The sequence below is a fragment of the Arachis ipaensis genome, chromosome B03 (genome assembly GCF_000816755.2).
Source record: "Arachis ipaensis cultivar K30076 chromosome B03, Araip1.1, whole genome shotgun sequence".
Lineage (NCBI taxonomy): Eukaryota > Viridiplantae > Streptophyta > Magnoliopsida > Fabales > Fabaceae > Arachis > Arachis ipaensis.
In genome coordinates this window covers 82,738,046-82,751,194 of record NC_029787.2, presented here as the reverse complement: position 1 = coordinate 82,751,194, position 13,149 = coordinate 82,738,046, and the positions used below count along the sequence as shown (strand labels likewise).

General features: G+C 33.5%; 1 long non-coding RNA gene across 2 annotated transcripts; it reads left to right on the top strand.

Moving 5' to 3' along the window:
- LOC107634516 lies at positions 1,981-5,223 on the top strand. 2 transcript variants are annotated; one of them, XR_001618954.2, is made up of 6 exons: positions 1,981-2,287; positions 2,454-2,533; positions 2,901-2,994; positions 3,713-3,827; positions 4,346-4,459; positions 4,998-5,223. It is a non-coding gene; the product is annotated as an uncharacterized LOC107634516 (long non-coding RNA). The 2 variants fall into 2 exon arrangements; XR_001618955.2 differs by lacking the exon at positions 4,346-4,459 and having other exon boundaries at positions 1,984-2,287.

Here is a 13,149-nt window from a genome sequence, read left to right as displayed (position 1 = left end):
GAAATCAAGGGCTGGAATTTCGAACAGTAAAACGTGGCTTACCTCAAGATTGATTGTATGGGTTTTGTAGAGCTCTCCGCGCTGAATGCGTGGCCACAAACGGAGCGGCAATCGGAGCTCTAGATCAAAAGTTATGGTGGTTTGAAGATCAAGTGAGAGATAGAACTTGAGAGAGTATTCTTCCCTTCCTCTCCACCATTTCAGCGTGTTTGAGTATATTGTGAGGAGAGAGAGTGCTGAAAACTAGGGTTTTGGTTTAGTTATGTTGGGCCAAGGGCCCACTTTGGGTCCGGTTGGTCCGGTTTGGCCCGTTCGGTCCAATCTTGGTCCGATTTCTATAAAATTGGTACCGAAATTCTCGTCTCAATCTCCTCTATCACATTTAGCCATAAAAATAACATTTTTGGCTTTCTAGAATAAATTCTCATTTATGGGTTAATTAGCCGTTAATTAACCGGGTCTTACAAAATACATTTGTTGCTAAGTTGTTGCAAGGTTAATTTAGTGAGCGACTTGGCAACTACAATCTTGTCACAAAGCAAAAGCTATATCCTACCTATGTTGTAGCAAATTACTTGCTAATCCCATTGGAAATCCATTGCAGAGTTATAACAAATCAAATGCTAACCGAAAAAATGTTAGAAGTAACTGGTCGTAATTGAGTCACTAATCAAAAGCTTATTTAGTAAGGAATTAGCGACTGCTTAATAACTGATAGAATTTCCTCACTCATTTTATGTCGCTATTAATTTGTGAGGAAAAATATTAGTCTTTATTCTATCCTTATTTCATGTTGCTACTAATCGCTAACCTCTATATAAATCAAAAGAAAATTTATGAAAAGTTTGAAGCAAATTTGCAAAGCACGATAATATAATTTGTCACAATTTTGTCACTAATCTAAAACTATTTTAAACGAGAGAATAATTAAAGTCCCAAAGTCGTGTGTATTTAATTCTAAATTCAAACATTTAAAAATGTAAGCCTAAGCGACTTAGCTCGACTAGAAAAAATAGCGAATTAAGCTAGCTGACTTCCGGGCCAAACGGATGCCTTTTTTTTAAATAAGCTAGTATATAGATTTTTTTATTTTGTGGACCTGACTTAAAATCCGACCAACCCCTAAAAAAAGTAACATGCACAACAAGAAAATCACCATTCTGTAATATTTTTTTAAGCTAGATTTAAAAAGTGTAGCCTATTCATAAAATTGGCTATGCTTTTCTTTGTGTTACCCTTTTATAAGAGAATAGAAAACACAATTATGGCATCACTTGAAAAATGTCTCCTTAGATATTAAAAAGATCACTTATAAAACGTATCCTTATCTTAATATTTATGGATACACTTTTCTAACAAAAAAGAATGCTTTTGACGAGTAACCTAGGCTGCGTTTATTTATAGGCACAAGATTTGAGACAGGGACATTGAGACCCGAAGTCATGTTTGACAGATGTGACATAGAAAGAGACATTGTGTCTATAGACATTGAATTAGTGTATTTTATGTCCATCCTGACAGGAAGAACACAGAGACACTAATAAGAGACACAACTTATTTTTCATTTTTTCTTTTATTATTCTTATTAATTTTCCCTAATTATATTTTTTATTGTTCTACTTTTCTTCCCAGATTTTTTGAATTCATAATTTATTCTAATTTATCTCAAAATAAAATACAAGAACATTAATTTTTGCGTCTCTGTCCTTTGTGTCTTGTTTTCATTATCTTGTGTTGTCTAGTTCTCAGAACCAAACGCAGTGCTAAAGTCAGTTTGGATTGACTTTTGAAAAAAAAAGTACTTATTTTTTTCATCTTTTTTAAAAAGAATTTTTAATATACAAAAAACTATTTCACATTTGGATAAGATTTAAAAAAATAATTTATTAAATAAAAATATTTTATTAAAAAAACTTTTTTAATACAAAAAAACCAATCTAAATTACCACATATACATGTTTTGGTACACTTCAAAATTTTTCTAATGTAAGCACGCGGCAACACTTAATTTTTTCCTTTTCACAAAACTGCGCCCTTCTCATTCGTTCAGAGATTAAAGTTCACCTTCTTCTTCACCGTTTTTACCCTTCTTCTTTGCCTTCACTCACCACCACTCACCGTCTTTATTCTCCTTTGTCTTTATCTTCGCTCATGACTCACCGTCTCCGCTCCTCATTTTCACCTTCGCTCACCATTCACAATGCTCACCATCAGCATCTCGTGCGATCAGCGTCGCCGCTTACCATCGTCGTCTGTGCACTCACCAGGGAATCGTTGTCTGTGAAATGTGAGAATTTTAGGGTTTCGATTTTAGGTTTTTTAATTTAGGGGTTTAAGCCTCTGAATGTGTATTATTTCTGAATGTGTATTGGCTTCTAAAATGACCTTATCTAATTTAAGGAAGCTATTGTCTGTTTTTAATTTAGTTTAATTATTTTTCTTGATCATTGCAGGGATGAAGAACTAACTTCAAAAACAGTGGCTTGGTGTGGCTGATTGTGCTAATTTCAAGTCAGGATCCAAAGAACTCAAGGTACTCATCATTCCACCTTCTTGTTGTTATTGCTTCTCTCTATGTGCTTCTTGAGTGGCTACCAAATATGGTATCAATTTAATTTTTGTTGTTGATGTATTTTGGATTCAGAAATAAGAATTATGATACTGCTTAGTTGATAGAATTCCAAAAAAAAGATTTAATTTATTAAAAATAAAATAGATAAGCACATACAAAATATTTACCTCCTCTATTATTTTAGTGTGAATGGGGTTTGTTAGTAAGATTGCTCGGGTTCGGGTTCTGCCTTTTGTTTCAGACTCCAATTTGCAGAGATTAATGATTTTTTCTAGTATTTTTTTCTCTTAAAATGTTGTTTTATCTTCTAATATTTTACGAATTTTAGGTAGAATGCAAGAGTTCTGCTAAAAATGGCCATATGCAGCATAAGATACTTAGTGGGAGAAGCAAGGTTTGAAATCTTACAAGATTTATCCAAGGTACCTAGAATCTCTAGAGCTTGTAAACTCGTGTTTGATGTGAATGAATGATATCTTCTTTTTATAGTTTTAAGTTACTATTCTCTAGTTCTTAAATGTCTAACTACTGGTTTTGGAAGACTTGTATTAACTTATGATTAGTGTGTAATTTGGTTAGGTTGTGAACAACCAGATATAAACTATTTATACAATTTAAATTGGTGCTAAATCTTTTTTATGATAAAAAATGGGAATCTTAGCATTCATAGAGATATAAATTTTCGGAAATAAAATATAAAGTAATAAGATGGTTGTACTTGCAAGATGCACAAAATTTGCATCATCCTATACTGCATAAAATTCATATTTATAAATAGATGTAGACACATTGCAAATGAAGACTATATGATTTGTTGGTTTTATTATAAATTGATCAACAACTCAAGGCCTAGGAAGATTTAGGGTCAGACAGCAAGCAACACAATTCTTCTAGAACTATCTGATAATCCTAAATATGTTAAAGGGTAACTATTTTGAAGTGGCATCAATTAAATATGATTATATACTTTGGCTATCTTATATTTAACAGGTATAGGAATTTGTAATTGAATTAAAACGGTCGGAGGTACCAATAAAAACACTAATCACTTCTGAATTATCTGAAAGGTCCTCATACATTATGGGTATTTCATATTTCAATAATTATTTTTCTTTGGTTCTATCTCTTGTAAATTTCCAGGAGAAAGTGATGACTTTATGAATCTGGCCTTCATAACAGGTAGAACAAACCACGCAGTACTAACATCTGATTCGCAGCAAATTAATTGGATGTCTTTCTCATTGTATGCACTAAGGTTAGTTACTAACATCCTTTTTTTTCTGAAATGATGTTGTTGATTATCGAAATTGTTGCTAATTTTCTGATTTTTTATGATTAGTACTTTTGTTAAGTTGAAAACTTGATTGTTAATGTTTTTTTGGAGGTAGAACATTATGTGTTTGTCATTTAGGTGAGTTTTGATATATTTTGGTTGTAAATTTTGATGTTTGAAGTTTTTTTATGAATTTTTATTGATCATTTATATAAAATTTATTATGTAAAATTGTGAAATTTTGGATTTCGTTAGGTTAGAAATTATTGAATTTAAATATTTGAAATTATATATTGTATTTTTAATAATTTTATTTAATATTTAATTAAACCGGTTGAACTCCGATTGAATTCCGATCGAACCATCAAACTAGTGAACCAGTCATCTTATCAGTTCATTGACCGGTTCGGTTCTCGCAACCTTGATAATATGAAGTTGGTTCATTCATGCAAATGTGTTTAGTTCTCTTTTTGTTTCTTTTTAAATGTCTTTAATTTCAGGTGTTGAAAGTTCTCTCAGCATCTCCTTTAGATTATTCTACCAACCCAAATTCAAAGTTAGCTACTCCTGCATAACTTGCTGGAACTTCAATGTCATTAGTTTCGGTTGTTTAGGTATCCCGAGACGTCTTCCTCATTTTTTCCCTCATGTTCTTGCATATATGCATGTGTTTTGTATTGTTTGTTGTCTTCATTTTGTATTATTTAAAAATATTTTTTTGGTGGCTAATATATATATATATACCCTTACTATTTTTTATTTTTCATGGCATTTCTTGCTATTGTTTTTTCCTTCTTGATTTATTTTGTTCTTCCATTTCTCTGTTCTTGCTATAGTTTGTTTTTCACTGCTATTTATTTGTTGTTCGTGGCTTTTTACTATTGTTTGTTGTTCTTGATTTTCTTCTTAATTTGTTGTTCTTTATTGTTGTTGATTTTTAATTTGTTGTTCTTCACTATTGGTTGCTGCAATTGTTATTTTTTATTTTAAATTTGTTAATTGTTATTGATTTTAATTTATTAGTTCTATTATTTTTGTTCTTGATTTAATTTTTTTATCTACACTGCTATTTTGATGGCTGTTATTTTTTGCATTTAATTTGTTGTTGATCAAATAATATATCGATGTTTTGTTTTTTGTTTTTGATCACAGTATAAGTGACAACATTGGTGAAACTGAAGGTGAAACAGGTGGACATGTTTTTTGTGCAATTTATATGCCAAATCTTAGGTGTTGTTTGTATTTTTCATTTTTTTTAATTTTTAATGTGCAATGAGGAATGAGATGTGTAATATATAATAAATTTTATAGAAGCATAATCACTTTTTTGCATCCAGATTGAAACATCTTTAAAGAAGTGAATGAATACTTACTTTTACATGATATTGTAACTGAGTCTTTTTTTTTGTTTTACCAATTTATTCATGTTTTTTAGAGCTATTGAATAGATAGAATAGCATTTGATTAAATCGAAAGGCTTAGTTTTTATTAGGTTAAGCTTCAATATCTAATTTCTTTAAATATGGTTTGAACTTTTTTAAACATGTATAATTTTGATAAACTTATTTATTTGTATGCGTTATTATCTTTTAGTTCAATTACTAAAATAAAAAAATAATATACTGTTTATTTTAGTATAGCAACATACTCGATGTTGATGATGGTGACAAATTAAAGATTCTATTGCGACTGAAATATTTATGAGATACCTATCGATTTGTTACTAGTTTAAAAGGAATTTGTGATGATATTTGCGGTAGTATTGCAACTAATTGACTATATATTATTTCTTAGCAAATTAGTGATTACTTTATAACTCTACTTTCCCATTTTGAATAGCTTTGGTTTAGCGACAAAATTCCTACAAATTTGATTAAGAATTTTCAAAGATTAGCTATAGATTTGCTACAAAATGTGACAGATTTGCGATCATATTAGCGGACAACTTGCGACGAGTTAGGTTCGGAAAAGTTCCTTGCTAATTAGCGTCAACTAAGCATTTCATTTTGTCTACGAAGTTAGCTTGGATTTAGCGATGATTCTGCTGCAGTAGAGTTTGTCGTTAATTAGCGACTACCTTTTAGTGTATTTCTTCTATGGAATTAGCTTTTACTTTAGTGTTAGATTTGCGACTATCTATTCAGTAGCTAAAATACTTTCCGATGAATTAGCGACTATTGTGTTTGCCTCACTGATATGCGACTTGTAATTAGCGAGGAAAGCATTAGTTGTTAGGCCGTAGCTAATCCGTCACAAATTATATTTTGTGTCAAAATTGCGATGATTTTACGACTATTTTTGTGGTAGCTAATGGGCCATATTCTTGCATCTATTTGTGGTTTACTGTCAACTTTATAGAGTCGGTTTGGATTATGTCAGTTCTTAGATTCATTTGGTGGAACAGAACATTCCAATATTAATAAGAATCCTACAGCAACTACTTTGCCACAAATAATTCCACAAGAGAAAGAATACAGAAGGCCACAACTAGATGTAAAGTTCAACCATTTGGTCTCTGGTATTGATTCAAGCACTTCTGTTCAGACTACAAAAACAAAGCTTGCTGACCTTCTGGATAGCACACTTTGGAATCATAGGCTCACTCCTTCATCTGAAAGGATTGTATATGGTTTGGTACAACAAATATTTCATGGTATTAGAGATTATTTCTTGATTTTCACAAAATAAAAGGTTTGACATGTTAAAACTTGAATACTATAGTTTTCAAAGGATGAGAAAAATATGTACTATATTAGAGAATATTTCTTGGTTTTCACAGTATTTGATGTCTTTTGTAATTTTTTTTAAGAGCTTTTACCTACTATTATATGTAATGGATAAATTATACTATATTTTAATTTGTGTTGTTTGGACTAAAAATATATCTAGCTTATAATGTAAATTTTATGATTTAAGTTTCTTGAATTTCTCCTTTTAGACTTATTTTATGATTATCATAATTTTGGGATTTGATTATGCTTTAAAAAAAATATCAAAAAATAAAGTAAACTGTGGGCACAGTTTTAAAATAGGGTGACCATAGATAATGTAACACCCTACCACACAGAGTCTTATGCTTAAGTCATAAAACTGAGATGGTGAGGTGTTACGACCTCTAAAAATAAAAATATATATAATAATAGAAGTTGAAAGGAATTTATACCAAGGAACCTTTGAAGGAAAGTTTAAAACAAAAGTCGTAACACTCACGTAAACGAAAACTTGCGTATGAAGAAACGTAAAATATATGTGTATGAATAATAAAAAGGGAGTGTCAAAGATATAATTAACAAAGCCTCCAACTCGGTTTGCGAAGATAAACCGGCCAGAACACACAAGTATATATATATAAGAGGATCCCAAAATGACCCAAAGCAGAAAACGACAACTTGTTTCTCCAGGTCAACCTCTAAGAGAGACAAATATAAAATACAAGTTGGAGAATCTATATACATTCATAAATATAAACAAAGATACGACCCTGAGTCCCAAGAGTTCTTTACTTTGTCAGCATCTCTAGAATACAGAGTCGTGCTTCTCAACCTACATTTGAAAAATGACAATATTGTATGGGATGAGAACCGGGGGCTCTCAGTATGGTTAAGGTGGCCACATATATAATAAATAAGGTCCCGGGAAAGCCAAAGGTAATCCTAGAACGCCGACAATCAGATTATAAATCTTAAGGAACTAAAGCTTAAACCATAAACGAGAGTAGGTATCTAAGGTTCTAAACTTGATCAACATCTAATCGAAACCCTCAATCTCTTTGCCCTTCCTCCATTCCTCCAACTCCAATGAAGTTGCAAAGACAGACAAAACAGACAGGTCAAACACAAACAGAAAGCATATATAACAAGTAGGCAATTAGCAATTAATGTCAATAAACAATTAAGCAAGCCAAGACAATGGACACTCAAACAAAATATACAAATCCACATGATGCATGCCTTTCCTAGCGCAGGTCATGAGCTCATGCGTTGGTTGTCTACCCGCAACCCGACGTTACTCGGAGTGAACCCCGAATATGGTCCCTTTACTGTGTCAATTAGACACCTTGGCATCACGGTTACCCGTGTTAGTTAGGCGTCATCATAATAACATTTTAATGTGTATCACAGTAAGGAACAGTGCTATCAGTTAGGAAAATATTCTCGCATTAGCAATCTTAGGCTATCCATTAAGCGGACACTTTGGCATTAGCAGTTTGGTACAAGGCCAATGCAACATACACTTTTCATAATTTACTTATTCGTTTTGATTATCTCTTTCATACATGTTTTCTCATTTCACTTCTCTCTATTATGCCTCCACATCACCAACACTATAAAACATACATCCGTATCACCGCCTAGCTATACATACCTCTGCATCACCGCCTAATTATACATACCTCCGCATCACCCGTTGACCTTAAACCTCCCTTGGTTGTCCTAATACTACTATTTTAGAACCTAGAGCTTGGTATTGAGGTAATTTGGTCATAGGTAAAACCGGTGCTTTTGCTTAAAAAGGATACTGTTATTGTTTTTTGGAAAATGCAACAAGGAACAGCAAGGCAGTAGATTTGTTAAATTCATTAAAAATCAAATTTTTATCCATTGCCTTTCAAAATTCATGTCCTTAAACAAGACTCTTCCAGATTTTCAAAAAACTAAATTTCAGATTAATACCATGTCACATGAAAAAGTTATGAGTTTAGGAACACAGCCCTGCTTTTTAGAATTCTGTTTCCAAAATCCAGCGACTACCCTCACTCTTTGCAATATAACTAATTAGTTAAAAAAAATTTTGACACAAAATTTAAATTGTAGATTATGGGCTCAAAAAGCTTAAAAATGCCGTTAGTTTCAGCTTAAAAACTCATCAGAATTGTAAATGAAGTGGGTTGGAATTTGGTGCTTCTGCAGTAGAGAAACAGGATTTTCTGCAGAAACCATCAATCTTTAAAAATTCATTTCTCCCAAACCATTCATCAATAAAATCTGATTTTTTTATGAGACGCTCAAAACATGTTAAAGTTTTATGGAAAAATGGTTTCATTCAAAAATAGGACCTATCTGATCCTAGAAATGGATCTATTCTACTGCCAATTATGCGGAAATTTTGTCTAAACTTTTTCAGCAACCTTACATACCATATTCCATACTAAAACCTATAACCCTTCCAAAAATCACACTTCTAACCTTTCTTCAGTTATCTAGGGTTGCTTTCACAGCCAACATAACCCAAAAAGATCATTAATAATTCATTATATATATGTATTCATTCTCATCATCCTCATCATTCATCATTAAAATCATGATGTATCAATACATTCTCACTACAACATCAGTTTCCAAAATTCATATTCAACCCAAATCAACAAATTAATTCAAAAACCAACAATCAATTCAACTTATCCTATGGGTCAACTAGCTTAAGTTTTCACGACAAATTACATATTATATACGAGAAACTAAAACCATACCTTGGCCGATTTTCTGATAACTCGGAACACCTCAAGCATTTCCGAACCACAAGCTCCATAACTCCAGCACCCCTCACCAATGATACCCACCCTCCAAAGCTAATCTTCTAGCTTCCAATTTCTCAAATTAACTCCAACCGATCACCAATTTCAATCTAACATCACAATTATCACTATAATCAATATAGAGTTCACTAAATCAACATCTCACAAAAGGTTGGAGGGTTTTTACCTGACCCACAGCTCAAACAAGCTAAACCCGACAATACCCGCAGGTTAACTCGAACCTAAACACCAAAATCATGAAAAATTTAACATAATTTCACATTGGCTTTTGAAATTGGGGAAGAGAAAATTGAAAAGAAAAACGTGGATTCCTTACCAAATTGACCACTGGGCTTTGTAGAGCTCGACGGTGCGGTCACGTGGCCGCAAACGGTGCGACAATCGGAGCTCCTGATTAAAAGTTATTGGAATTTGAAACAAGAACAAGGGTTTACACCCTTCTCCTCCCCCATGGCTGTGTTCTTCAGCGTTTGCATGAAGAAGAAAGAGGAATGAGCTGAAGCTCATTTATATCAAGGGATTGGGTTGGGCCTTGGGCCCAATATGAGCCCAGTTTGCCCGATTCGGTTCGTTCGGCCCAATCTTGGGCCAAATTCTTTAAAATTAGTGTCAAAATTTTTGTTTTAATTAGTTCTACCTCACTAAATCATAAAATTTCATTTTCTAATTGATTTTATTAATAATTAATTTATTAGCTAATTATTCACTAATTACTCGGGGTTTAGATTCTACCCCGTAGCAGAAATTTTTGCCCTCGAAAATTCGCTCTCAATTCTCCATATATGCCCCCTCAGATTCAACCGATCTCTTACCATTCATTTTGTCATTCTCTAACATCAATTTAATACCCTATTCCTCTTTCAAGCCTAAGTTAAACCCGTCTATTTCATTTTTAGTTTCGTCAAACTCTTTTTCAATGATTACTAATTTCTTTATCCTGTATAAGTGCCATCTAATTCAATTTAAATCTCCAGTCGTTCACAACTATTTCAAACACTAAACAATTGTCCTATCTCTTAGTCCGAGTCAAATTATTCTAGCCTAAACCACACACTCACGCTTTCCATCTTTGACCTTACGATAGCCCTCGAAATCATTCCATATCCCAGGTCTCCTTTCTCTCGTCTCTACAATTCTAGAGCCACCAAATTCACTGCGCTAACCCAACATTACGCTGATTATCAACTACTAAGAACTTAATGCTTCTCTTGCTTCCACCAAACATTTTCTTGTATCTTTTTACCTTTCTAACTAATGCCATTGACTTTCACTCTAGCTGCACAAGTTCTGAGTCCTTGGTTTTCTCCACTACGAGGTTCATTACCATCTCTGTCACCATTTCTAGTTTGTTCGCTCCAGCTCTTCAGCAGCAGCTAGAGAATCAACCATATTACCTTACTCGCCCCCACGAGACGCCATTTGAGTCTTGCCCACACCGAACAATTGATATTAAGGTGATCAGTCTTAATATCTAAAGTCTAGTGTTTCGAGTCTCCAAAGGTAATGCTCATGAACATTTATCCTATATATGCCAAGCAGACATCCTAAATAGCATGTACACACACCCAGAGTATGCTCAGAAGCATAGTCAGTCCATTCCCTAGGCTCTACGGGAACGAACTACTCTGATACCATAATGTAACACCCTACCACACAGAGTCTTATGCTTAAGTCATAAAACTGAGGTGGTGAGGTGTTACGACCTCTAAAAATAAAAATATATATAATAATAGTAGTTGAAAGGAATTTATATCGAGGGGCCTTTGAAGGAAAGTTTAAAACAAAAGTCGTAACACTCATGTAAACGGAAACTTGCGTACGAAGAAACGTAAGATATATGTGTACGAATAATAAAAAGGGAGTGTCAAAGATATAATTAACAAAGCTTCCAACTCGGTTTGCGAAGATAAACCGGCCAGAACATACAAGTATATATATATATATATATCCAAAATGACCCAAAGCAGAAAACGACAACCTGTTTCTCCAGGTCAACCTCTAAGAGGGACAAACATAAAATACAAGGTGGAAAATCTATATACATTCATAAATATAAACAAAGATACGACCCTGAGTCCTAAGAGTTCTTCGCTTCGTCAGCGTCTCCAGAATATAGAGTGGTGCTTCTCAACCTACATCTGAAAAATGACAATATTATATGGGATGAGAACCGGGGGCTCTCAGTACGGTTAAGGTGCCGACATTTATAATAAATAAGGTCCCGGGAAAGCCAAAGGCAATCCTAGAACGCCGACAATCAGATTATAAATCTTAAGGAACTAAAGCTGAAACCATAAACGAGGGTAGGTCTCTAAGGTTCTAAACTTGATCAACATCTAATCAAAACCCTCAATCTGTTCGCCCTTCCTCTGTTCCTCTAACTCCAATGAAATTGCATAGACAGACAAAACATACAGGTCAAACACAAACAGAAAGCATATATAACAAGTAGGCAATTAGCAATTAACGTGAATAAACAATTAAGCAAGCCAAGACAATGCACACTCAAACAAAACATATAAATGCACATGATGCATGCCTTTCCTAGCGCAGATCATGAGCTCATGCGTCGGTTGTCTACCCGCAACCCGACGTTATTCGGAGTGAACCCCGAATATGGTCCCTTTACTGTGTCAATTAGACACCTTGGCATCACGGTTACGCGTGTCAGTTAGGCCTCATCATAATAATATTTTAATGTGTATTACAGTAAGAAACAGAACTATCAGTTAGGAGAACATTCTCGCATTAGCAATCCCAGGCTATCTGTTAGGCGAGCACTTTCGCCTTAGCAGTTTGGCATAAGGCCCATGCAACATACACTTTTCGTAATTTACTTATTCGTTTCGATTATCTCTTTCATACATGTTTTCTCATTTCACTTCTCTCTATTATGCCTCCACATCACCAATACTATAAAACATACCTCCGTATCACCGCCTAGCTATACATACCTCCGCATTACCGCCTAATTATACATACCTCTGCATCACCCGTTGACCTTAAACCTCCCTTGGTTGTCCTAATACTACTATTTTAGAACCTAGATCTTGGTATTGAGGTAATTTGGTCATAGGTAAAACTGGTGCTTTTGCTTAAAAAAGATGCTGTTGTTGTTTTTGAGAAAATGCAGCAAGGAACAGCAGAGCAGTAGATTTATTAAATTTACTAAAAATCCAATTTTCATCCATTGCCTTTTAAAATTCATGTCCTTAAAAAAGACTCTTCCAGCTTTCCAGAAAACTAAATTTCAGATTAATACCATGTCACATGAAAAGGTTATGAGCTTAGGAACACAGCCCTGCTTTTTAGAATTCTGTTTCCAAAATCCAGCAAGCTATCCTCACTCTTTGCAACATAACTAATTAGTTAAAAAGAGTTTTGACACAAAATTTAAACTGTAGATTATGGGCTCACAAAGCTTAAAAATGTCATTAGTTTCGGCTCAAAAACCCATCAGAATTGTAAATTAGGTGGGTTGGAATTTGGTGCTTCTGTAGTAGAGAAACAGGATTTTCTACAGAAACCATCAATCTTTAAAAATTCATTTCTCCCAAACCATTCATCAATAAAATCTGATTTTTTTTATGAGACGCTCAAAACATTTTAAAGTTTTATGGGAAAATGGTTTCATTCAAAATTAGGACCTAGTCTGCTCCCAGAAATGGATCTATTCTACTGCCAATTATGCAGAAATTCTATCTAGATTTTTCAGCAACCTTACATACCATATTCCATACTAAAAATTACACTTCTAACCTTTCTTCA